At 43.5% G+C, this 24,607-nt stretch overlaps 1 protein-coding gene across 5 annotated transcripts in view; it reads right to left on the reverse strand.

Moving 5' to 3' along the window:
* APBB2 (amyloid beta precursor protein binding family B member 2) overlaps positions 1-24,607 on the reverse strand; it is a 183,022-nt gene that overhangs the window by 110,113 nt on the left and 48,302 nt on the right. For 4 of the 5 annotated variants that reach the window (XM_063310124.1, XM_063310123.1, XM_063310119.1 and 1 more), the window contains exon 2: positions 11,868-11,980. The gene's annotated coding sequence lies outside the window, so the exon portion shown is untranslated. Of the gene's footprint in view, positions 1-11,863; positions 11,981-24,607 lie in introns of all 5 variants that reach the window. The other variant, XM_063310122.1, reaches the window with a different exon arrangement.

Below are 24,607 nucleotides of genomic sequence, written 5' to 3' on the forward strand. Positions count from 1 at the left end.
ACTCATCCAACTCATTCATGTAGATGTTAAATAGGAGGGGAGAGGGTACCGAGCCGAGGCCCCCTACAAAGGAGCGGACACCAGTTAGATCTCTCCCCCACTATCAACACTGACTGGAACCGACCTGGAGGAAGGAGAAGAACCAGCCCAGCACCATGCTGCCCATCCCCAACTCCTGGAGCTGGTCCAGAAGATACCATGGTCAATGGTATGAAAAGCTGCTGAGAGGTCGAGCAAGGATAGACGCACCACCCCCATCCCAGTCCTGCCAGAGGTCATCCAAGAGTTCAATTAATGCCATCTCATTCCATACCCAGGCCTGTACCCTGACTGAAGGAGGTCCTTCAGTCTTCTGGACTTTTCCCAGAGTCCTCTGAAGCTGCAACACAACCACCTTCTCTACAACCTTCCCTAGAAAAGGAAGGTTGGAAACTGGACAAAAATTGTCCAGAATGGTGGGGTCTAGCAATGTCTCCTTGAGGAGGGGGTGGACCGCCTCCTCCTTAAGAGATGGCAGAACTACCTTCTTTCTCAGAGTTAACCACTGCCAAAACCCAACCACATGTCCCTTCCCAGTAGGCCTTAACCAGCCCGGAAGGACATGGATCTAACACAGAGGTGGCCGCACTAAGAGCCCCAAGGACCCTATCCACTTCCTCAACAGGCGAGTTTGATCCTCCAACAGGATCAAACTCTCCCCAGATAACTGAGCTAGGCCCAGCCACAGTAGCCTCCACAGGATCAAGGCCAGAGTCCAACTTCAGAGAGGATCCGATCAATTTTGTCCATCAGATACCTAGCATAATTCACAGTGACCCTGAAGGTGAACCTCAGAACCACTCCCACCTAGGAGGGACAGGATCACCTGAAACAGGGCCACTGGATAACTATCCACAGATGTAATAAGGGTGGAGAAAGATTGATGTTTCACCGCCCTTACTGCCACAAGATAGGCCCTAATAGTGGCTCCAACATCTGTTCAATTAGATTCGCTCCTTGTAGCCCTTAAAATAAAATATCCCATTAATATACAGTACATGAAAAACATAATCCTACCTTGAACTGCAAACTTGATGATGATGACAGAACCCAAAATCTTAGCCTAAAAACAGCATAGCAATTCAACATCCCTGAGGAACTCTGTGTGACAAAATAACTATGCCTTGACTCCACTTTTTACTGATCTCTCACTCATCTTGACTGGTCTTCCTTCTGACTTGCTAAAAATTAACAGGGGCCAGTACAGCTATCCTTCTTATCCTGCTGCAGCTGTGACCTCTCTCCTCCCCAGCTTCTGTCAGCAGAATATTCAGCAACATCGAAGGCTCCAGGCATATGGGTGCATATGAGAGAAGATTCATCCAAAGCTAATGAGAATGATGCATCTGCATTAGGGCAGGGAAGTAATTTTTGTACATACAGGTGGTACTTGTTTATCGACCACTCATTCAGTGGCCATTCAAATTTGTGATGGCACTGAACAAATGGTACTCACAGCTGGTCCTCACAGTTCCAACCATCGTAGCACCCCTGCAATCACGTGATCACGATCTGGGCTCTTGGCAACTGGCTGAGAGTTCAATCTTTGCAGTATCCCGTGGTCTCATGATTGCAAGTTGCAACCTTCCCTTCTGGCTTCCCCCAAGCAAAGTCAGTGGAGAAGGCGGCAGGAGGTCGGAAGCCACAATCATGTGAGGTCCTCGTTGTAACAACCTGTGAGGTCCTCGCTTAACAAAGGTAACCAAGGACTGCTGGAACTGCTGTTGCTAAGCAGCGCGGTCATGTGACAGCACACTTTACGACTACATTGCTCAGTGATGGAAATTCTGGTCCCAATTACCATCATTAAGGGAGGACTACTTGTACATACGTACATACTGTACATACATACATAAAATAAGATCTTAGGCTAAGCATGTGTCTAAAAAACTTAGTTCTATGTTTTAACCATTCCAAAACATGATTTGTCATACATAAAAATTTCCTAAATACATATGCCAAATTGTTCAGACTGGAAGTTCCTATATGCCTGCAACAGTATGGGAAATGCAACAGTATGGGCAACGCAGATCACTATACAATCCCACAGGAGAGTCTGGGCCACCTGTGTTGAACTTTTACACTGATCAATTGGTTCACACATGCATCACTGCTGACATGCACACACCCATCATCTGTCAAACTATCTAAAATTAGTAATTTTGCATTACCTTTAATTGAAAAAGTTCCAGTAGAGCAGAGGCTATGTATTCATCTGCTGTCCTAACAACCAGGAAACACACTGAGACAAGGAACTGGTCTCTAATATTTATTATTAGTACTTAACAGGAATCCTAACAAACTGAAGAAGCGTGGGAAAACCCAGACATATAACCCCCAAGGGTTAAGGCGGTCCCGATCTGTGCCTCTTTGAATGGCTGAACAATTCCTCAGTGCTACGCATGCGCTTGACAGTCTGGATGGGAGCCCCCTGCTCGCCATCCTTACTCATGACATCTGCAAGTCACTGCAGTGGTAAGAAATCAAGTAATATATATCCACATGAACATCGCTTTACAGATGTTCTTTCTCATTTCCATTTATGTGCACAGGTCTTTCACAGAGGAGATTTATTCAATAGATAGAAAGCCACAATAGTCACAATCTCTTCCCTCATCATAACAAGAACTTTTTTGCATTCATGAACATAAAAAGATCTCTTTCAAAAGTATAAAAATGCCTATTTTCAAATAAAAGTAATAGCCAATGCATTCTAGATATTTAGGATTACAATCACAATTCCCAATCCACACAGCCACTTGGTGACCCTTAGTAGGATTATGGGAGCTGTAGGATTTATAGGATATTAAGTGCTCAGTCAGATTCCACAGGTAATTTGAACATTTTATCTAACCAACCTTATAAAGACAGAGGCATTTCTTATGCAGATGAAAAGATCTATTTATATAAACATTTCTAAACCATTGGAACAAATATGCACATGACATTAAAAACCAAAATCTTAAAATTAAAGAGAAACAGATAAAGGTTATAGCAAACAATTATGCTCTCGGTAGGTATTCCATGAATGTGATTTAACAAATATGACTTGGCAGAGGCAAATAAGCAGAACAAGGAACAAGTATTAAGCCATGACACACTGTTGATTTATAACCTAGATCTGGGCATTGAGTAAATCTCAAGCAACTTCTCTGTGGTTCTACTAAAAGATAGCTAAGTTAAGCTAAGCTAAACTTTTATTGTCATTTCACTATACACCAAAGTATACATTAAAATGAAATTTTGTTGCAATTGGCTCAAGCAATAAAAGAATACCGTAATGACTACAATACGTAATATACATTCTTTACCCATTCCGCTCCTCTAATCTTTATCCCTAATAAATATCAGTCCTACACCCAGCATGTGTTCCCATGGAGTGAGAAGGGATTTTTAAGAGTTCGGGAGTCCAATAGCCCAGGGGACAAAACTGTTGCCTGATCTAGCTGTTCTACATCGGATGCAGCCGAACCTTTTCTCAGAGGGCAACAAGGAGAACAAGCCATGATGGGGGTGGAAGGGGTCACTGACAATATTTCGGGCCCTGGACAGGCAGCGTGTGTGCGCTATGTCCTGAATGAGAGGAAGGGAGATCCCAGTTATCTTCTCTGCTGCCCTCACCACCCTCTGCGCAGACTGCTTATCGGAGGCCCTACAGCCTCCAAACCAGACAGAAATACAGCTGGTCAATACACTCTCTATAGTCTCTCTATAGAAAGTAAGAAGAAGGATGGGAGGTGGAAGATGCGCCTTCCTCATCCAGCGCAAAAAATACAGATGCTGCTGTGTTCGTTTTCCAAAGATGCAGTATTAAGAGACCAAGTCAAACTGTTTGTTATCTGCACCCCCAGATACCTGATGCTACTAACTGACTCCACAGCTATGTCATGAATAAAGAGTGGTGCATGGCTGGGCCGGTTCTTTCTAAAGTCAATAATAATCTCCTTGGCTTTTTCAACATTTAGAACCAGGCTGTTTATATTAAACCAGTTCACCAAACCCTACACCTCCTCCCTATAAGCCCAGTCATTGTCATCCCTGGTAAGACCCACCACCCTTGTATCATCCGCATACTTCACAACAGAATTGGTGGTAAACCTGGCACAGCGGTCACGGGTCATCGGGGTAAACAGCAATGGGCTCAGGACACAGCCCTGAGGAGAACCGATGCTCAAGGAAATAGGGCTGGAGATATTGTTTCCAACTCATACCGACTGGGGTCTATCAGCAAGGAAGTCAAGTAGCCAATTACATAAAGAGTACTAAAACCCAAGAACCCAGTTTGTCTACCAGATGCTGAGGAACGACTGTATTAAATGCTGAGCTGAAATCAGCAAACAGCAATTGCACACAGCTGTTCTTCTCCTCTAAATGTGCCAAGCTCAAATGGAGAACAGAGGAGATTGCATCTTCTATAGAGCAGTTCCGCCAGTAAGCAAACTGAAGTGGATCAAATGATGGAGGAAGTCTGGAGACAATATGGTCCTTTATCAGCCTCTCAAAGCATTTCATCGTAATAGGAGTGAGTGCTAAAAGCCTATGATGCGTTTTCTAGCCATCATCTGGGCTGGCATGGAATCCTGGTTGACAAAAGGTTGAGAAAGAATGAACTAAAAAATCTCTAATTGATTGATTTAGTACCAATAGAAGAGAATTGAATGATGTAGTATCAGATCTGGATTAAATATTCAAAACATGGTAGCCCTACTTATAGTTAACACAGAACCATGAGCTGATATACCTGTGGTCCCAATATCATGTATACAAGAAGTCTCTCTTGCAGGTTCTTGTACACCAGGCAGGAAGATCTTGAGGAGGCCCTATTTGGCTGTCAGAAGACTCCACTCCCAATGATTTGTTGTTGTTTATTCGTTCAGTCACTTCCAACACTTTGTGACTTCATGGACCAGCCCACGCCAGAGCTTCCTGTCGGTCGTCAACACCCCCAGCTCCCCCAGGGACGAGTCCATCACCTCTAGAATATCATCCATCCACCTTGCCCTTGGTCGGCCCCTCTTCCTTTTGCCTTCCACTCTCCCTAGCATCAGCACCTTCTCCAGGGTGTCCTGTCTTCTCATGATGTGGCCAAAGTATTTCAGTTTGGCCTTTAATATCATTCCCTCAAGTGAGCAGTCTGGCTTTATTTCCTGGAGGATGGACTGGTTTGATCTTCTTGCAGTCCAAGGCACTCTCAGAATTTTCCTCCAACACCACAGTTCAAAAGCATCGATCTTCCTTCGCTCAGCCTTCCTTATGGTCCAGCTCTCGCAGCCATATGTTACTACGGGGAACACCATTGCTTTAACTATGCGGACCTTTGTTGTCACTGTGATGTCTCTGCTCTTAACTATTTTATCGAGATTTGTCATTGCTCTTCTGCCAAGGATTAAGCGTCTTCTGATTTCCTGACTGCAGTCAGCATCCGCAGTAATCTTCGCACCTAGAAATACAAAGTCTTTCACTGCTTCTACATTTTCTCCCTCTATTTGCCAGTTATCAGTCAAGCTGGTTGCCATAATCTTGTTTTTTTTGAGGTTTAGCTGCAAGCCAGCTTTTGCACTTTCTTCTTTCACCTTCATCATAAGGCTCCTCAGTTCCTCTTTGCTTTCAGCCATCAAAGTGGTATCATCTGCATATCTGAGATTGTTAATGTTCCTTCCAGCCATTTTAACTCCAGCCTTGGATTCCTCAAGCCCAATGATTTAGCCAGGAGGAAAAGCCTATACTGAGCGAGGGAAAAGTTCCAGTTGCAAATAAGGAATCAGCAGAGAACTAGGAAGAAGAGTTGGCCCTTACTCTCCTTTATATACCCTTCAGTCTTGAGCCTGTTAACATCCCCGTTTCTTGTTCAGCTACCAAACCTGGTGTGGATGCCAAGAAGCCGCCTTCAGAACAGTTTGAAAAACATTAAGCTATGCATTAGAGATAATTAACGGTACCTTACCTGCAGTAAAAAGCCAAACAGATCATTCTTCAAAAAAGAAAAGAAATCACAAATGCAGCCTAAAATATCAGCACGAGAAAAGCCCTTCTGGTATCCAAGCACACAGAGGTTTTCTTTTCAGAAAATATTTGGCCTGCTATCCAAACATGGCACCTTTTTTTAGATTACATGTTTTGCCATTTTTCTTTTCTTGGAAATATCTACTCCCAGTGGGGCTTTTCGTTAACTACAGCAGAAGGCTGAGTAAACAACAGCGGTCTCAGCTCGTGACTTGTTTTCAAGTCGGTGTTTGATTGTTCCACACCCCCCCCCCAAGGTGTGGACAAGTTTCCAAGCACTTGGTATAATTGGTAACATCCTTATAAACACTTCTGTTTGGAAAGAGCAGGTGCCAGAAGTTCAGAGCTCCAAGCACTGCCCGGCAACTGCCTTGGCTGCTGCCACCGTCCACAAAAAGGGGAAAAAAATGTTTCTGCAAAGCCAGCTTAGAGTCTCACTTCCACTCTGAGATGGGTCTCCTTGGAGCTCTCAACCCACAGAACACCAAGTTATAAAACACCTCCCTAAACCTGAATGTTTTCTTGCCCAGGATCAAAAAAATCCCAGTGTCTAATACAGTGTTTCTCAACCTCCACCGCTTGAAGATGTGTGGACTTCAATTCCCAGAATTCCCCAACCAGCCATGCTGGTTGGGAATTCTGGAAGTTGAAGTCCACACATCTTCAAGCGGCCGAGGTTGAGAAACACTGGTCTAATAGATAAATCAGGTTAATTCCAAAGAAAATAACAATTGTCCCTTGGAAAGTCATTCCAGGCACCCAAGTCGATGATGATGATGATGATGATGATGATGATGATGATGATGATGATGATTTAAATTTGCATACTGCCCAAATCCCAACTATCCAAACACAGAATTACCTCAAGGGAGAGCAAACAAGACAGATTTAAATAACTAAAGTCTTTTTGTATAGACTGAGGCCAGTATAAAGTAGTATTTATGATGCCAGACTTATGGAGTAAGCTACCAGCAATAATAGTTAAGTGTTATTCTGCAATATTCTGTGTTATTTTGTAGGAACTGAATGGCACATGATCTGCATTTGGACAGCCCAATGATATGCACGAGTTTTAATATATTATCCCTTTGGGTTTTTTTCTTTTCTACATACAACCAAAGAAAGAGGAAGTGGCTCTTAATAAGGAGCTACTTGTTACATGAGAACCAAGAACAAGCCAACATTAAAGCATGATTTATGGTTCATCTGAAACTCAAAGCTATGTTTAACATACCTTCCTGGTTTATTGTTTGCTCATACAAAGTTGAGCAAAAAGTAAGGAGATAGCATATAGGCATATATACACAATTCAACTATATCCTGGGCTGGGCCAAAGTGACATGCAGTAATGCAGGTTTAATCCTTCAAAGAGAAACCTGAATTTTCCAAGGGAGGGAGGGAGGGAGGGAAGGAAGGAGCCGCAACCATACAGTGTTGTAGACAGGCTTCACACAGGCAGAGCTGAAAATGCTGGCTTTCCAGACATGTCACTGTGATACTCATTTCTTGATTGCAGACAAGAATGAAGCTACAATAGCAGAACTTCTGCCTAATGAGGTGCACCAGAGTCCAAGCCCATCTACAGGTTTCTTGTTAGTTCTAATTCCAGGCCTCTTCCTCCCACCCTTCTGAGTCAACAGATATTTAACTGTTCTCTTGCCACTTCGGTTCGTAGTGGTTCTCTCCCTAACCTGGAACTTCTGGTTTCTGCTTCACTAACCTCATTCCTTACAAAATATAACCAAAAATATAACCCATTCCTTACAAAATATCCCTTAATCCCTTTAAGTTATTTAGTCAGACTTGAATACTGCTTCCCAACACAACTCTCTAAGTGGATTAACAGTAAAGATACTCCACTATACCATTAGAAAAATGTAAACTATAAATTGTTAATTACTACAAGCATTAAAACAGTCAATACAAATCAATTCTGATACCAAACATTTAGATAAAAGTCTGCTCAGTTAAGATTTATTTTTCGCTACTGTCAAAATCCTAAAAGATACCTTTCAGAATAAATGTCCTTTCCATGGAAGGGAGGAACACTACTAAGGAAGTCCAAGGTTGCATCAGCTTCCTTTGACAGGATGATTATAAAACAGTGGAGGGGCTTTTAAAGCAGATCATGGGCATGTTTGCATCATGCGTTAAACTACGTATCCACGGGTTTGCACAAGTTGGCCAGCCAACTGCTCCCTTTTTGGTTTTCTTTTATTATAATAATAATAGCTAAGAGGATCATTTGGGATCAAAGCCACATGTTGCAGAGGAAGAGAACCACAGAAGATGCTTATACAGGAACACCTGTGCTCTGCAGCCCCTCTGGCACTCCAGCACATTTTCCTGCAGGACTCATGGCTGATATGCTAACCATTAGTCCAGGTTTGGATGACACATGGGACAATTCTTGAACCAGGTAAGCTAAGAAAGTTATTTTTTAAGACTGCAGTTAAGGCCCTTCACCGAAACCACAATTTGAGTTCAGACAATTAGTATATTATGTACATTGCTATTATCACTATCTATCTATCTATCTATCTATCTATCTAGACAAAAAGTCAAGAGAAAGAAAGAAAAATGCCAACGAAAACAGAAAAGAAAAGAAAAACAAATATATTTTATATACTGCTTGAGCGGGCGCAAGAGTCCAGTCTTTAAATGCAGCATTAAACTTTGACCACGTGGAATAATGCTAGCCAGTCTATTACACTGACAGAGAGCTAATTCATAAGCAGAGACTGAACACATATCATCAGTCCAACCCAATTATATCACTAATCCTTCTTAAGCAGTACAAAATATCGACCATTCAGACAGATGGAGGAGCAATACCACTTCAAACTGACAGCTGTTTTTCTGAAATGATTTTCTGGCTGGCATTATCTATTCTAATTGGGAACCTTCTAGTAAGTTTCCAGGGGATTCCAGAACTCAAACTGAAATCATGGTCAAATACTATTGAAGTAAACAGAGAGGCATCCCTGAAAGACGATGATACAGTTCTGAAAATGTACATAATTTCCATGAGGAACAGGGTTCTAGATCAGCGTTTCCCAACCTTGGCCACTTTCAGATGTGTGGACTTCCCTCTGGAAGTTGAAGTGCACACATCTGAAAGTGGCCAAGGTTGAGAAACGCTGATCTAGAACCCTGTTCCTCACGGAAATGATGTAGTTAGTTCTGGTGGCTATAAGTAAACTCCAGAACTGTCTGCCATGGAACACCAGCTATTTGATAGTAACAGCTAGACAGACCTAATGCCTTCATGTCCTGCTCTTTGGCTTCTCAAAAGACATCTAGTGGGCCATAATAAAATAACATTTGCCTCCTCCACCCTTTGTAACCTGTAACATGAGAGAGCTCCAAAACTCCTTTGGATCTCAACCAGCAGGACTTTTCTTGTCTCCTTTTTAGTCATGGTGAATCCAAGATATTGTACTATGCATATTCCCAAGCTTCAGCAACTTCCAATGAGATCAAACTTCAACTGGCAATAATTCAACATCCTTCTAGGCTCCTTATGGCAGGAGAGTACCACAGTACACACAACAGTTTCCTCCTTGTCCCTTGGTACCTCCTGCTAAAACTTTGTCCTGCTTCTCAACAAGGTTGGTCCAATTTCAAATTAATTCACCACCATCCTGTTAAAGAGGGGAAATTTTCATTCTTATCTGAATCTTGGGTAGGAACAGGAGATTATCAGAAGTAGAAGATCACTAAAACAGTGAAACTCTGACCAGAACAGGGTGAAGGGGAACTTATGGAAAGACACAAGATTCTAAAACAATACCCAGATTTTGATGTAATTTTCTTTATTTTCATTTCATAGATAAGTTGCTCTGGTCTATGACTGTAATAAGCTAAACAGAAAAAAAAAATGATACCTAGAAAAAGATTGCTAGAAAATTACAGACCAGATTTAGGACTTTTTTTGTGTTCTTCTGAATACCCCAGACAACTACGAAAGTGGAATAAATTATATATTACTTACCAATAAAAAAACTACTCAGTAAAGAAGTGTCAAGAATGTCAGTAATTACATATTGCATCAGAAATCAGATATATTCCACCAACTTGTCTGGTGAAATAGCACACAGCAAGGCAAAAGCACCACAGAGTTTTTTGGGGAGAGAGAGGTTGCCTTATTTCTCTCCCTCCTCTGATATATTCTACATCACTCTGACCAAAAAAATACAATAAAATGTATCTGATTTATTTTATATATATGGCAGCCAAGAAAGTGATGATTAGCAAAACTCTATGATGAGTGCCCTGGGGGCCTAGCAGGCCTTCATATTTCTACCAGCAGGAACAAAGACATACCAAAATCTATAGAGGTCATGAATATCGTTAACTCAGTTCTCCCCAACATCAGAAAGAAAAAAGGAGTGAAAACACAGACATTTGATAATTATTCCAGGATCTGTTTGGACATCATTCCCCTCAAGCCCCATTTACCCTAAACAGAAATCAAGATTAGGCTCTATCTACATCAGCCTTTCTCAACCTTTTGACCCTGGAGGAACCCTTGAAATATTTTTCAGGCCTCAGGGAACCCCTGCACATTCAGGCTCAAATATAGGCCAGAAGTTTCAAAATTATTATATTTGTTTCATGGGTAGGCCTGTACATATGCATTAACAGTGTTCTTAAACTAAAACTAAAGAAGGAAACTTACCTCTTTAATGTGAAGTTGCCTGAATTTGAAATATTTTTTAAAATAAATTGTGATCTCCCAGGGAACCCCTAGTGACCTCTCGCGGAACCCTGGTTGAGAAACCCTGATCTACATGGTCTCCTTGTTGGAGAGAGAGACAATGAAATACATTGGGGAAGCTGTGGTTATTTCACTGCCTTTCTTCCATATCTGGGAGATTATCTAACAGGGAGCAAAAGCAAGAAAACCTCTACCCTATGGCCCATATGCTTTAGAATCATTTCTCAAAAGAGTGTGTTGGAGCCAAAAGGGGGCATGAATTTAGCCCTTTTCTGCAACTGTTTAAAGGAGCCACAGCTTTCCCCAGGATTGGGTAGAGGCAGAGAAGTGCTACATTCATGGTCTGAAGCACCTTCTTCAAATTACTTCCAAAGTACTGGTCACATTTTTCCTGGGGAATTTGAACACATCGTCCCCACCCAAACCAGCTCAGGTTAGTTCTTTGCCCCTTTCTGGAGCTGGAAAGGGTAGCGGTTGCAAACGTCCATGCACCATGTGCAACTCTGTCTAACTAGGGCTCAATATGGTCTCAATTGTCAATCCAGTTTGGATTAGCCAGCAATCCATACTAGAACAAGTATCCACAAACTATGTTTTGTCCTAACTTGCATTGGGGGCAATATCTGAACTGGCATTTCAGTTTATGGCCATTGTACGTTTAGCTAGAGACAAATAGAGAATAAAACAAGCAGATGGAATCTGAAAGAAGGCAAACAACCCCAAACTATACTTTGTCAATATTGTTTGAATTTGTGGATTCAAGGTTGATGAGGCGGGTTGGTCATCTTTAAAGGGACCATGAGGACTGCTGCTGCCCCTGAACTCTCTTCTCAACCCTTTACTTGCAGCCACTTCCTCCTCTTGAACATCTGATAGCAGCACTGGCATCCTGGTTCATTAAAACACCGTTTTACATCCTGACCATAGTTTATTGTATTGTTCATGAGAAATCGCCAGACGTTGAACTACAACTCTGACTTTGGCAGGTGAGAGTTGCAGTTCAGCAACATCTGGTTCCTCACCCTTCACTTATCAAAACAGATTTCTCAAACAGACCATCAAATCAAGCTGGGATAAATTGAATAGATTGTATTTACATACTCACTCCCAATCTTTGGTGAAGGCTTTAATGGAAGGCCACGTTTCTCAGTCCTTGATTCAAACAAGAAGTGCACAGACTTACAGGGGGATATCTTGATGTAAATAATCTGGAAATAACTTTTTAAAAAGAGAAGGGAAAAAGAAAATAGAAAAGATTATTTATTTGTGCATTTATATACCTGCCCAACTCAAACTATGTGACTCTGGGTAGTGTACAAAAAAAAACCAACAACAAATCCCCCCAATAAATAATTAATACAAAATAACATAGCACAAATGCATACCAAGCAATAAAATGGCAAACAGCACAGAAAACTTCTACAACTCACCCATCTGCAACTTCACTCAACCTGACCCCAGAGCACACAGGAAGAGCCAGGTCTTAGCCCCCTTCCTAAAGGTCTATAGGGTTGGGGCCAACCATACAACCAGTGGAAGTTTGTTCAAAAGGACAGGGCCACCACAGAGAAGGCAGGCTTCTTGGGCCCCATAAGATGACATTGTTTGAATAAAGGGACCTGGAGCGTGCCCTCTGTGTCAGAATGTGTGAAACAGGCAGATATCCTCCAGAAATAGGAAACCTCGCAGATAGCCTGGTCTTATAACATGTTGGGCTTTATAAGTGATAACCAGCACTTTGAATTCCACCTAGAAGCTTATTGGGAACCCATACACCTCGCAGAGTAGAGGTGTTATGTGGCATAGTGAAAGACACCCATACCTACCCATGCTACCAAATTCTGGACCAATTGAAGTTTCCAAATTCTATTCAAGTGCAGCCCCATGTAGAACACATTGCAATAATCCAATTGGGAAGTAACTAAGGTGTGAGTGAGTTGAACTGAAGGATAAAAAAGAAGGCCTAAGCCAGGGTTTCTCAACCAGAGTTCCGTGGAATCCTAGGGTTCTGTGAGAGGTCACTAGGGGTTCCCTGGGAGATCACAATTTATTTTAAAAAATTATTTCCAATTTGGGCAACTTCACATTAAAGAGGCAAGTTTCATTCTTTATTTTTAGTTTAAGAACACTGTGAATGCATATAGACAGGCCTACCCAGGAAATGAATATAATAATTTTGTAAGTTCTGGCCTATATTTGAGCCTGAATGTGCAGGTGTTCCCTGAGGCCTGAAAAATATTTCAAGGGTTCCTCCAGGGTCAACAGGCTGTGAAAGGCTGATCTAGATGAAAGGGGGCTAGGCAAATAATTAAGAAAATGTGAAGTCCGGTTGAAGTTACTTTCTGCCTGAAGACATATTATAAATTAAGAGAAACAGGCAAATTATACAAAGCAACAGGGATTTTCAATTTTTTTCAGACTGTGGAACTAGTTAGTTAAAAAAGAAATTTCCTAGAATCCCTCATCAAGAGGCAAAGCTATAGGAATAGAAAGTTGGCTGTGTTTGAGTGAACTATTTTCTCCCTTAGTCTCTCAATGGAACCCCATCAAATTCTTGCAGACCCCTAAGGTCCACAGAACAGTTTGAAAAACTCTGATTTAGGGGAAAGAGATTTGAACCTGAGCCTTGGAGCCCAACGTTCACTTGGGGAACTTGGCACAAGAGAATCAAAATCTGTGCCACAGAGAACATACCATGTACGTCAAGGTGAGCTAGAAAAGAGGAAGGGTACAGTACCAATGTGATAGTGTCAGAGATTTTAAAAAATAATCCATTTCCAATATAAGAACGAAAGGCTCTAAGTAAACAAACAGGTGCGCATGTTTTCTTCAACACCGTACCCAACTTGCACTGTTGGCTATTTAGACTTCTGGTCCTACCTAGATCACTCCCATTTTTCTTTCCCTAATAATATCACAGTCTTTACTATATCGATCAATGTTTCTCAACCTCAGCAACCTTAAGGTGTGTGGACTTCAACTCCCAGGACTCCCATGCTGGCTGGGGAATCCTGGGAGTTGAAGTCCACACATCTTGAAGTTGTTGAGGTTGAGAAACACTGATATAGATAAACAACAGCGCCTTATTTAACTCTTGATTATGTACTACATTCATCCTATTGGTACAGTAGACAGACAGAGAAAGTGAACCAAATCCGTGAGCTCCATTGAGCCAAACCCTGGTGAAATTCTTTTTAATTCAAAGCCATAACATGGTGCTTTCCTGATTTCCCCAACAATGAGCTGGCTCTCTTTGGCTAGATTTCCTGAATCACACTTATTTTTTGAGGAATATGATCATCCAAAGGGTGCTACCCTCCTAATGTGCCACAGAACCACTCAACAAGGCAACAAATAAAGAACAGCTATTGAAGTATTAGGTATGTTTGCCACCTTATTTATAAAAATAATAAAGGCAGGATAGAAAATAAAAAATAAATAAAAATAAATAAATAAAAAATAAAACCTCTGAGAGTGAGCCGATTGGGTATCAGCTTTGAAAAAGAACTGAGAACTCTCCCCATAAAAGCAGCGATTTCCTTACAAATATTTCTATTTGTTTTAAATCCCATGAGCATTTAGAAATAAGGTTGAAGGAATAAAGATTTAAACACTTACAAAGCAACTCATCTCATGGCCTGGATGTTTGATTATTGTCTAAAGGGAGAGAGGGAGGAAGGGAGACGGACAGAAAAAAATGGAAGGGGACTAAAGATCAACCCGCCTGTAAAATAGATAATGATTCAGCTATGACTCCTTTTTTTTTTCAAAAAGTAAGGACAGTGCAGGAATGAAGGACACACAACTGCTTTAGTTGCTTAACAGCTAACAATATCCTGGAGAAAGGAGAGGAGTTGTAAGCAGTTAAACTGGGGGAAGGGGGGAAATCCTATCTCCCCTATTTCCACTCACCCGTATCCTATTGCAGAGTCATATAATACAGGCAGACCTCGCTTAACGACCACAACTGGGACTGGAATTTTGGTTGCTAAGTGAAGCTGTCATTAAGCGAATCTGACTCAATTCTACAACCTTTTTTGCGGCAGTCGTTAAGGAAACCACATGGTTGTTAAGCAAATCACATGGTTCCCCGTTGATTTTGCTTGCCAGAAGCCAACCAGGAAGGTAAAAAATGGCAATCACAAGACCATGGGACACTGCAAATGGTCATAAACGTGAACCAGTCACCAAGTGGCTGAATAGTGATCCTGGAGACGCTGCGATGGTTGTAAGTATGAGGACCGATGGCAAGTCGTTAAGTCTGAACCATCACTAATGAATGGTTGTTAAGCGAGGACTACCTGTACTCGAGTTTATCTTAAACCTTTTGACACGGTAGAGAAAGGCCCCTTCTGTGAATCTCAAATGGATCCAGGCCTTTTTTGGAGACCTAGTCAGGCATTTTCAAGAAGCTGAAGCCATACTGCAACCTTTGATATTGTCTCATTTACAGCATTTTTGAAGGGAAGTCGGGTAAGAATAGAATTCTGTGACCTCTTGGATTGCAGCCCAGGACTGGGTTCCACCCATCTTCTTCCGGAGATGCTCAAAACTTTCACATTTCAAAGCAGATCAGTAGCATCCTCTTCTCCCGGATTCATCGGCCAACTGCAGTTCCATTATCTGAGCACTTCCATTGCAGTGCAGTTCAATTCAAACAAGCAGTCCATTTATAACGGAAAGCGCATTTTAGAACAAAATATGTTCCAAAGTCTATGTTAAAGCAAAGCATTCGAAATAGAGGCTTTTCACAGGGGATTATTTTTAAATGTAGAGAGTAATGTAGAAATAAGAGAATGGGTTTACGCATGAGCACGTAGTAAAACGGCAGGAACAGACTGTCCGCACCTTCTTCCTGCCATTTCAAATATCTCAATCCACATCCTTTAACAGACCTGTCAAGTCAGAACTGGCATCTGCCAAGGTAGCAGAGTGGCCAAAAACGGCAGTTATGTGAGTATAACCTCAACTAAATATGTATTGACTCTATAAAATATGAAGAAACAGAAGTGGGATACTCTAATTTCACTTACCAAGTGGGGAGCATGTGTCTTCATTCCCTGCTGTTGCCAAGCAAACCCCACCCAACCTTTCTGAACACTCTAATAGCTAAAACAATTTGTCTTACTACCTGTTGCGTTGACAATTGTTGCAATTATGGGATTACCATTACAATCTTTAGATTAGGAGAAATCACACTCCAGATCAAGTGACATATTTTGAAGATTTATTACTTGCACCATCACAATCCCCTTTACTCTTCCTTTCTCAGTGTGCAACACAAATCCCATTCTGTTTTCCTGACTGTAAAGTTATCGCTTGCAACAGTATCGGGAAACGCTACAACCTCAAGCAACGAAGTTACTAACTCTAGCCTCCAAGTCCTTCCTTTTACCACCGACACTAACTTAGCAGCAGCAGCCGGCAACAGGATTTGACAAACCCATCAACATTTTTTTTAAACAGGTAATTTCCTTCACTGACTTCAGCCATAAAAATATACGCCACTAAAATGTAATTAAAAGGAAAACTACCGAGAAGCATTTAAAAGGAAAATGGAATAGTTATCTATCACTGTTCAACTCAGTGCCGTGATTCTCTTTCTAATGAGGCAGGGCTTGCTAAGCACGTATTATTTTTACTCCGAGTCTCCTACACCAGCACTACCCCCCCACCGCAATTCCCAAGGCTGCCTATTTTGTACTAAGCATGGAATGCCAGCTATGTGCAGCATTTGGCTTGCAGGTTCCAGAGAACACAGGGTCACCAGCAGCCGTAAGATCCACTTAGAAGAAAATAACAGAGCTCTAACTCTTTAACCTTTAGCAAGGATTTAAAGCCTTAATGAGTTTAGGACTGGAAAGAATACAGATACTGAATTCTTGGTGATGGGCTGTGCATGTTCCACAGCTTTTTTGATCTTCAGACAAGTGTTATTTAATGCCCCAGGGATGGGTGGCTACAGGGTGGGGTAAAGATGATGGGTCTCATCATGCAGAATGGATGAAAAGTAAGAACACCCTGGAAAATTCAAAATGTGAAGGCAGCAGCACAAGTTCAAAAACCGGCACTGTTCTTCAGACGATTCCCAGCTAGAAAGAATCACAGGCTTCTATATACCTAGAAGTAAGGTAGAAAGGGATTACTTGATCTTGGGGATGGAGAATATCCCTTCATTGAATGGGCAGCAAAAAGACAATGAAGTGGATTCTCCTACCATCTGTGGGGATCTATCTGGGTTACTGCACTTACTCCTTGCTACCTGCAGAGGCCGGACTGAGTCCAAGACTGACCAATTTTTATTAGCAATTTCTAAGAAAGTAGTAGAGCCAGCTTGGTGTAGTGGTTAAGGAATCAGGCTAGAAACCAGGAGACTGTGAGTTCTAGTCCCACCTTAGGCGCAAAGCCAGTTGGGTGACCTTGGGCCAGTCATTCTCTCTCAGCGCTAGGAAGGCGGCAATGGCAAACCACTTCTGAAAAACCCTGCCAGGAAAACTGCAGGGACTTCTCCAGACAGTCTAAGAATTGGACATAATTGAATGGATTAAAAATAAAAAAAGAACAAAGCTGTAGGTTCTGCCCTCTGCCAAATGCCACCAGAAACCAATGAGTTGAAACTTGCCCCAACTTGGATCAGCCTGTCACCATTTACATGACTAAAGGGTAGTTCTCTAATGTCTGTTCTCTCCCCATCACTCAGTGCTTTTATTGCTCTACTGTTTGGATTTATGCATATACTTTATTTAAGTCTAGGTGTGTTTAAATTATTCAACATGCATTTTTTCCCTTTTCTGTTTTTTTAAAATTTGGCCTCTGACAACAAATAAAATAAAATAAAATAAATTACCAGAAACTGAATGTAATGATTGCCCTAGCCCCAAATACTCAGACTCACAAGAGGATGCTAAATGAAATCTGATTTATTAGAGTACTAAAAGCAAATACAGAGAAAGCTGAGAATGAGCAAAAGCGCGCCAAATACAAACTTAAACCCTTGCTTCAAACGTATCCCGCCTCCCTCGTAACAGCCCCGCCCGGCACAGGTGCTAGCAATCGTCAGAGTTGCTAGCCTGGGAAAGTAACCTTGAGCGCAGTAGATAAGACAAACACATTCCAAAGCAAAGCCAAAATATAATCGTTCCCATCCTCCCTAGACAAATGAAACACGCATCCAATTAATGACATGCGAAACGTTACGATGCATCAAATACATTGAAACGGCGCACATGACATACCGCCCTCCTAAAATACCCCTAGGGACCTGGTTTCGAGGGATAAGCGGAGTGGAAACGGGCCACCAGAACCGGGGAAGCTACATCTGGTGCAGCGACCCACTCAGGATGAGGGAAATGCTTCCAACGAACTAAATATTGCAAAGTATTGCGAAGGCGTCTAGAGTCCAAAATTTCTTTAACTTCAAAGTGTTGCTGACCATCAATCATGATGGGGGTGGGAGGTTGAGGTTGCCGATGCCAGCGATCAGAAGGAATAGTCGGTTTGAGTAAGCTGCAATGAAAAACAGGGTGTAAGCGTTTAAGGTTATGAGGCAAATCAAGTTTAAAAGTCACAGGGTTAATCTGAGCGATAATTGGGAAAGGACCCACAAACTTAGGCGCAAGTTTCTTTGAAGGTTGTGACGACTTGATAAACTTGGTAGAAAGGTACACTGAGTCCCCAACTTGGAATGCAGGTTGGGGGGCCCGCTTCCGATCAGCATACAATTTATAATCCGCTTGAGCATCAGCCAATGCATTTTGAATCATTGGCCAAGAGTCAGCCAGTTGTGTTGACCAATCATCTGTAGTGACAGCACCTGCAGGAGGTTGTGGGAGATCAGTGATAGGGACAAAGTCTTTACCCTGAGCTACCCGAAACGGGGTCTGCCCAGTGCTTTGATGCACTGCATTGTTGTAAGCCACTTCAGCAAATGGTAGAAGGTCTACCCAATTGTCCTGCTGATAATTCACAAAAGCGCGCAGGTACTGCTCCAGAGTAGAGTTAACCGCCTCAGTGGCCCCGTCCGTTTGAGGATGCCAAGCCGTGGAGAGGGCTTGCTTCGTGCCTAACAGCTTGAGAAACGCCCGCCAAAACTGCGAGGTAAATTGTGTACCTCTGTCCGAAATCAAGCGGGAGGGACATCCGTGTAGCCTGTACACGTGTACAAGGAATAGGCGGGCTAATTGACGCGCTGACGGAATGGACACGCAGGGGATAAAGTGGGCTTGTTTGGAGAAATAATCTTTGACCACCCAAATGACCGTTTTGCGTTGGCTGGGTGGTAGCTCTACAATAAAATCCATGGAGATTTCTTCCCAAGGGGAAGAGGGGGCTGCTACCGGCTGCAGCAGCCCTTGGGGCTTGCCCACCTTGCGCTTGGACATTGCACAAACAGTGCAGGAAGCAATGTAGTCTTTGACATCTTTACGTAATGTGGGCCACCAGAATTGCCTCCGAATGAGGTGCAAGGTTTTTACAAACCCGAAGTGACCTGCGAGTTTGTCATCGTGTGAACGTGTTAACACATCTTTTCGGAGGCTTTCAGGAACGTAGAGGCGGTCGGACTTCCAAGCGAAGCCTCTGTCAAAAGTAACATTGTCTTTATTCGCAAGCAACCAAGTATCCGTTTTCAATTCTTTTAAAAACTTTTGTTGCAATTGGGAGGGAATTGACAAAGGGCTTGGCTGAGCAGCGCTTGTGGTGGGCGGTTGTTGTGCGCGCGTTTGGCTTCGCGTCACAGCTTGCATGCCCAATTGGGGCGCCGACCATAGGGTGCTTACCACATCTGGCGCCGCCCCAGAGTCTTGAGGTTGCCTTGACAAGGCATCAGCCAAGAAGTTCTTTTTCCCTGGAATAAATTTGAACTGAAAATTGAATCGATTGAAAAATTGAGCCCAACGAACCTGTTTAGGGCTCAGTTTTCGAGGGGTACTAAGTGCCTCCAAGTTTTTATGATCAGTCCATACCTCAAAGGGGTGATTAGCCCCTTCCAACAGATGCCGCCAAGCTTCTAATGCAGCTTTCACTGCAAATGCCTCCTTTTCCCAAACATGCCAACGCCTCTCAGTTTCAGAGAACTTGCGGGATAGATAAGCACAGGGCTTGAGGCATCCTGCCTCGTCTTTTTGCATCAACAATGCGCCAATAGAATAATCGGAGGCATCTGCCTGTACAACAAAAGGCTTTGAGGGATCAGGGTGTTGTAAAATGGGCTCTTTGACGAAAGCTGCTTTCAGCCGCTCAAACGCCGTTTGACAAGCAGGCGTCCACCTCAACAACGCTCCGGGATTCTTGACTCTCCTAGTATCCCCCACCCCTTTTGTTCGAAGCAGGTCCGTTAGGGGCAAGGCAATCTCAGCGAACCCCCTTATGAATAATCTGTAGTAGTTGCTGAACCCCAAGAAACTTTGAAGTTGCCTGCGGGTACGGGGACTCTCCCAGTCCATGATAGCCTGCACCTTGGCAGGGTCCATTTCTATACCTTTATCAGAAATCCTATACCCCAAGTAGTCAATTTGGGTCTGATGAAAGGCACATTTGGATAGCTTTGCATACAATTCAGCAGATCTGAGTTTACACAAGACTTTCTTTACCAGAGCTACATGCTCTTTCATGGTTTCCGTATAAATCAATACATCATCCAAATACACCAGTACACCTTTAAACAGATGTTCATGCAAAACTTCATTGATTAATTGCATAAATACCCCAGGGGCCCCAGCCAACCCAAACGGCAACACCTTATACTGGAAGGCTCCCAACGGGCAATTGAATGCAGTTTTCCACTCATCACCCTCCTTGATTCGTACACGATAGTAGGCTTCTCTTAAATCCAGTTTAGAGAAGATCTTGCCTTTGGCCAGATGTGACAACATGTCCTTTATCAATGGCAAGGGATATTTGTTGGAAATTGAGACGGCATTTAATCCGCGGAAATCCGTACAAAGTCTCAATGTCCCATCCTTTTTTGGGCGGAAAAGAACCGGCGCCCCCACGGGTGAATTCGCCGGCTCAATGAATCCGCGCGCCAAATTTTTGTCCACAAATTCCCTCAACAGAGTCAGTTCCTTTTGCGTCATGGAATAAATTTTTGGTTTAGGCAATTGAGTGTTGGGCAGCAGTTCTATGGCACAGTCCGTCTTTCGATGGGGGGGCAACTGGTCAGCTTCCTTTTCACCGAATACATCAGCAAACATCCTGTACTCGGCCGGCAAGCCCTCCAGAGGAGAGGCCGGGTAAGGCGGAGTCGCAGCTGCCGCAACCCCCACCATCTCCTCTGGGGCACCCTTCCCCTCTGCCGCTTGATAAAACCCATCCCTAAATGTGATGGTCCGGTAGACCCAGTTTATTTGGGGGGTTTGCTGCACCAACCAGGGTACCCCCAACACCACCAATGGGCCCCCTACGGGAGCCACGACAAAAGACAACCCTTCCTGGTGACTGCCCAGTTGCAAGGCTACCCGCCCTGTAAAATGTGTGACCGGTTTGCCCCCTGCCATGGACCCATCCAATTGAGTAAATGCGATGGGTCTTTGTAGGGGAAAAGTGGGGAGCTCCAAAGCCGCCACCACGTCGGGGTGCATCAGACACCGAGAACACCCCGAATCAATCATGGCCCATACTTCCACCGTCTTGACTTGGGAACCCAATTTCAATTTCACCATGAGTATGCAGTAAGTGCCACTCACCGCTGGAGGCTCGCGCCCGTCCTCTACCACCTGCCCAGCGGCGCCCTTTAGAGCAGGTGGCTGGCGTTTCCCGCCGGTTGCGGGATTTCGGTCTCCCCTTCAATTTCGTAGAACATCACATCGTCTCCCTCGGTCTCAGCCACCGCAGCTTTCTGTTTCCTCGGCAACGCAGGAGACTTCGCCGGCGGTTTTCCGGGCCGTTCCTCCACCTTTGCCTTCGGGCATGCTGCCACTCGATGCCCCTCCTTACCACATCTCAGGCACAATCCTTTGGCGTACCGCTTCTCACGCTCCTCGTCCCAGGGTCGTTGTCCCGGTTTTCCCCCGGTGGTCGATGTGCGGCTGGGCTTCATCTCCCGCCCCGACTTGGCGGTCTTCCGCTGGGCAAAGACCTCTTGGGCATGTTCAGCCCTTCCTGCTAGCAGGATCCACTCATACAGCGTGTATGGGTCGTCCCTCCCCAGGGACCAGCGCAGCACCTCGGTATTCAAGCCATCTTTGAAGAGCTCGATAATGGTTGCTTGGGACCAGTCATCCACCTTCCCAGCTAGCGCTTTAAACTCCAAAGCATAATCGGCCACTGATCGGGACCCCTGCTTGAGTTCCTTCAGGGCTCGCTTTGCTCTCTCCTTTGCTAAGGGGTCCTCGAAGTGTTGCTTCAACGCCCAGAGGAACTCCTCGAGATTTTCCAGTTCAGGCGCTTCCGACTGGCACATCTGGACATACCAGTCTGCCGCCCTCCCCTTCAGTTTGGTGGCAATGGTGATGATTCTTGCCTTTTCCGATTGGAAAACCGCCCCCCATTCCTCCATATAAGCTTTCGCATTCGTCAGGAAGAACGAGAGTTTGGTCGGGTCCCCATCAAACTTGACAGGGAAGTCTCGCATGCCGCCTCCCGCCGGGCTGCGCCCCACCACCGGTGCTGCTGCGGCTGGTGCTTCCCTGACTCGGAGCGGCACGGGGCCCCGGGGCGATCGCCCGGGCGATGCTGCGATTTCCATCTGGACCGACTGGTCCCCTTCGCGCCTCCGCACCACCCGTCACCGTTCCGGGGTCAGCCCCTGGGAGGAAGGGGTTGAATGCCTCTGGCTGGATTCTTCCCGGAGCTCTCGCATCGAGGTTACATCCAAGCTCAGCTGTTTCAGAATAGCCTCCAACGAATCCATTTTCGACTCCAGCACTCTGATTCGATCCGGAGTGGGTGAGCCCTCCGTTGGCTGCACCTGCACCACGTTGGGGGATAAGGGGTATCTCTGCCTCCAGGATGGGCCCCCCGCTGCTGTGGCATCTCCTCGGGTCTCATCCCAGGTGAGCAGCTCGCCCGGAGAATTCACGGTGGTCTCCGGGGCCGTTTTCAGCCCCCCGGCTTCGCTCTCCGACCCGGAGCTCGCCTCCTCTCTGATGGCGGACAGCTCCCCTCCTTGGGACGGTCGGCCGGACGGCCTCACGGTCGAGTCCGGTTCCCCTTCCTCCATCATCACGATTTCGGGTTCGGTCATCGCGGGCTCTCTCCCTCACAAGTTAGACGCTTGTCTTCCTTGGACAGGGGCCAGCGGAATTAGGAACTGAGATTCTCAGCTTTATGTAATGATTGCCCTAGCCCCAAATACTCAGACTCACAAGAGGATGCTAAATGAAATCTGATTTATTAGAGTACTAAAAGCAAATACAGAGAAAGCTGAGAATGAGCAAAAGCGCGCCAAATACAAACTTAAACCCTTGCTTCAAACGTATCCCGCCTCCCTCGTAACAGCCCCGCCCGGCACAGGTGCTAGCAAGCGTCAGAGTTGCTAGCCTGGGAAAGTAACCTTGAGCGCAGTAGATAAGACAAACACATTCCAAAGCAAAGCCAAAATATAATCGTTCCCATCCTCCCTAGACAAATGAAACACGCATCCAATTAATGACATGCGAAACGTTACGATGCATCAAATACATTGAAACGGCGCACATGACACTGAAATTCAGATTATGGTCTCTTTTAAAGCCATATAATTGTTTGAAACATTTAAATGAAATTGAGATGGTAAGAGATCAAAGGGACTCCAGAAACATGCAGCTTCAAGAAAACTTAATAAATACCACCTATTATGCTAATTATTAGTCCCTCGAGATAACAGTTTATCCTATAAAAAGTACGTTGGACTAGTAAGGGGTGCTATTAATTAGTTAAGAATAAATGCTTTCCGGTATATTAAATTTCTCATGAAACTGTCAAAAACTTCGAATTCATACAACAAAATCCAGTATTAATAGCCTGAAAAAACCTTAGGAGTCATAAAACAATGGAGAGCTTTAGTATTATCTTTTTCTTAGCCTTACCTGAAATTTAGATTATTCAACAAATAATTTAAAACGAAATAGCCACTTTATTTATTTATTTATTTATCAAATTTTATCACCACCCATCTCCCCCCAAAAGGAGGGACTCTTTATGCAAAGACTCTGAAATACGCACAGTGGAGGAAGGGTTGGTGAAGATGACAGAATGAGCAGAGATAGCAGAATTGACTTGTTTGATTAGAGAAAGGACAGTAACTACATTTATTCGTGACTGCAAACCCCTTATGGACTTTTGCCGAAAAAAGAAAAAAAAATGAACTTGTGATTTCTGGGTTTGCTGATTAGAAAGGGTAGACTATAGGAAGAAGGAATTAGGTTGTAACCGTAGAGAGAGGGAGTAAAATATAAAGGTAACTGCACTTAAGATTACAAGCCAATTCCTCATAACATTTTTCTTTTCTTTCTCTTTTCTATTGCACTTTTTTTTCACTTACTTATTACTTTTCTTTATTTTCCTTACTTTTTTCTTTCAAAATTTATATAGTTTATTCTTTAAAATTTTTTTTAATAAAAATTATATGCCGATAGTTAAAAATAATACGAGACAGCTACTTTCAATTTGTCGACACTATAGAAAGATTATTTTTTGCCATCTACACTTGTTTTTGGAGGACAATCATATTCCTTCTAAATAATACAGTATTTTCTCTATGATATTCATTTATAACGAGGAGCCAGATTTTATCCAGCATTTAAGTGACATTTGACATATGCCAGGAATCAGTACATATTCGATACCAAATCCTATTACCTTTTCTTTAAACTCAAATATATGATAAAAAGCCTGTTTCATGTTTGTATGTATGTATGTAGTTTT

Source organism: Candoia aspera, chromosome 8, assembly GCF_035149785.1.
Source record: "Candoia aspera isolate rCanAsp1 chromosome 8, rCanAsp1.hap2, whole genome shotgun sequence".
In the NCBI taxonomy this organism is placed as follows: Eukaryota; Metazoa; Chordata; class Lepidosauria; order Squamata; family Boidae; genus Candoia; species Candoia aspera.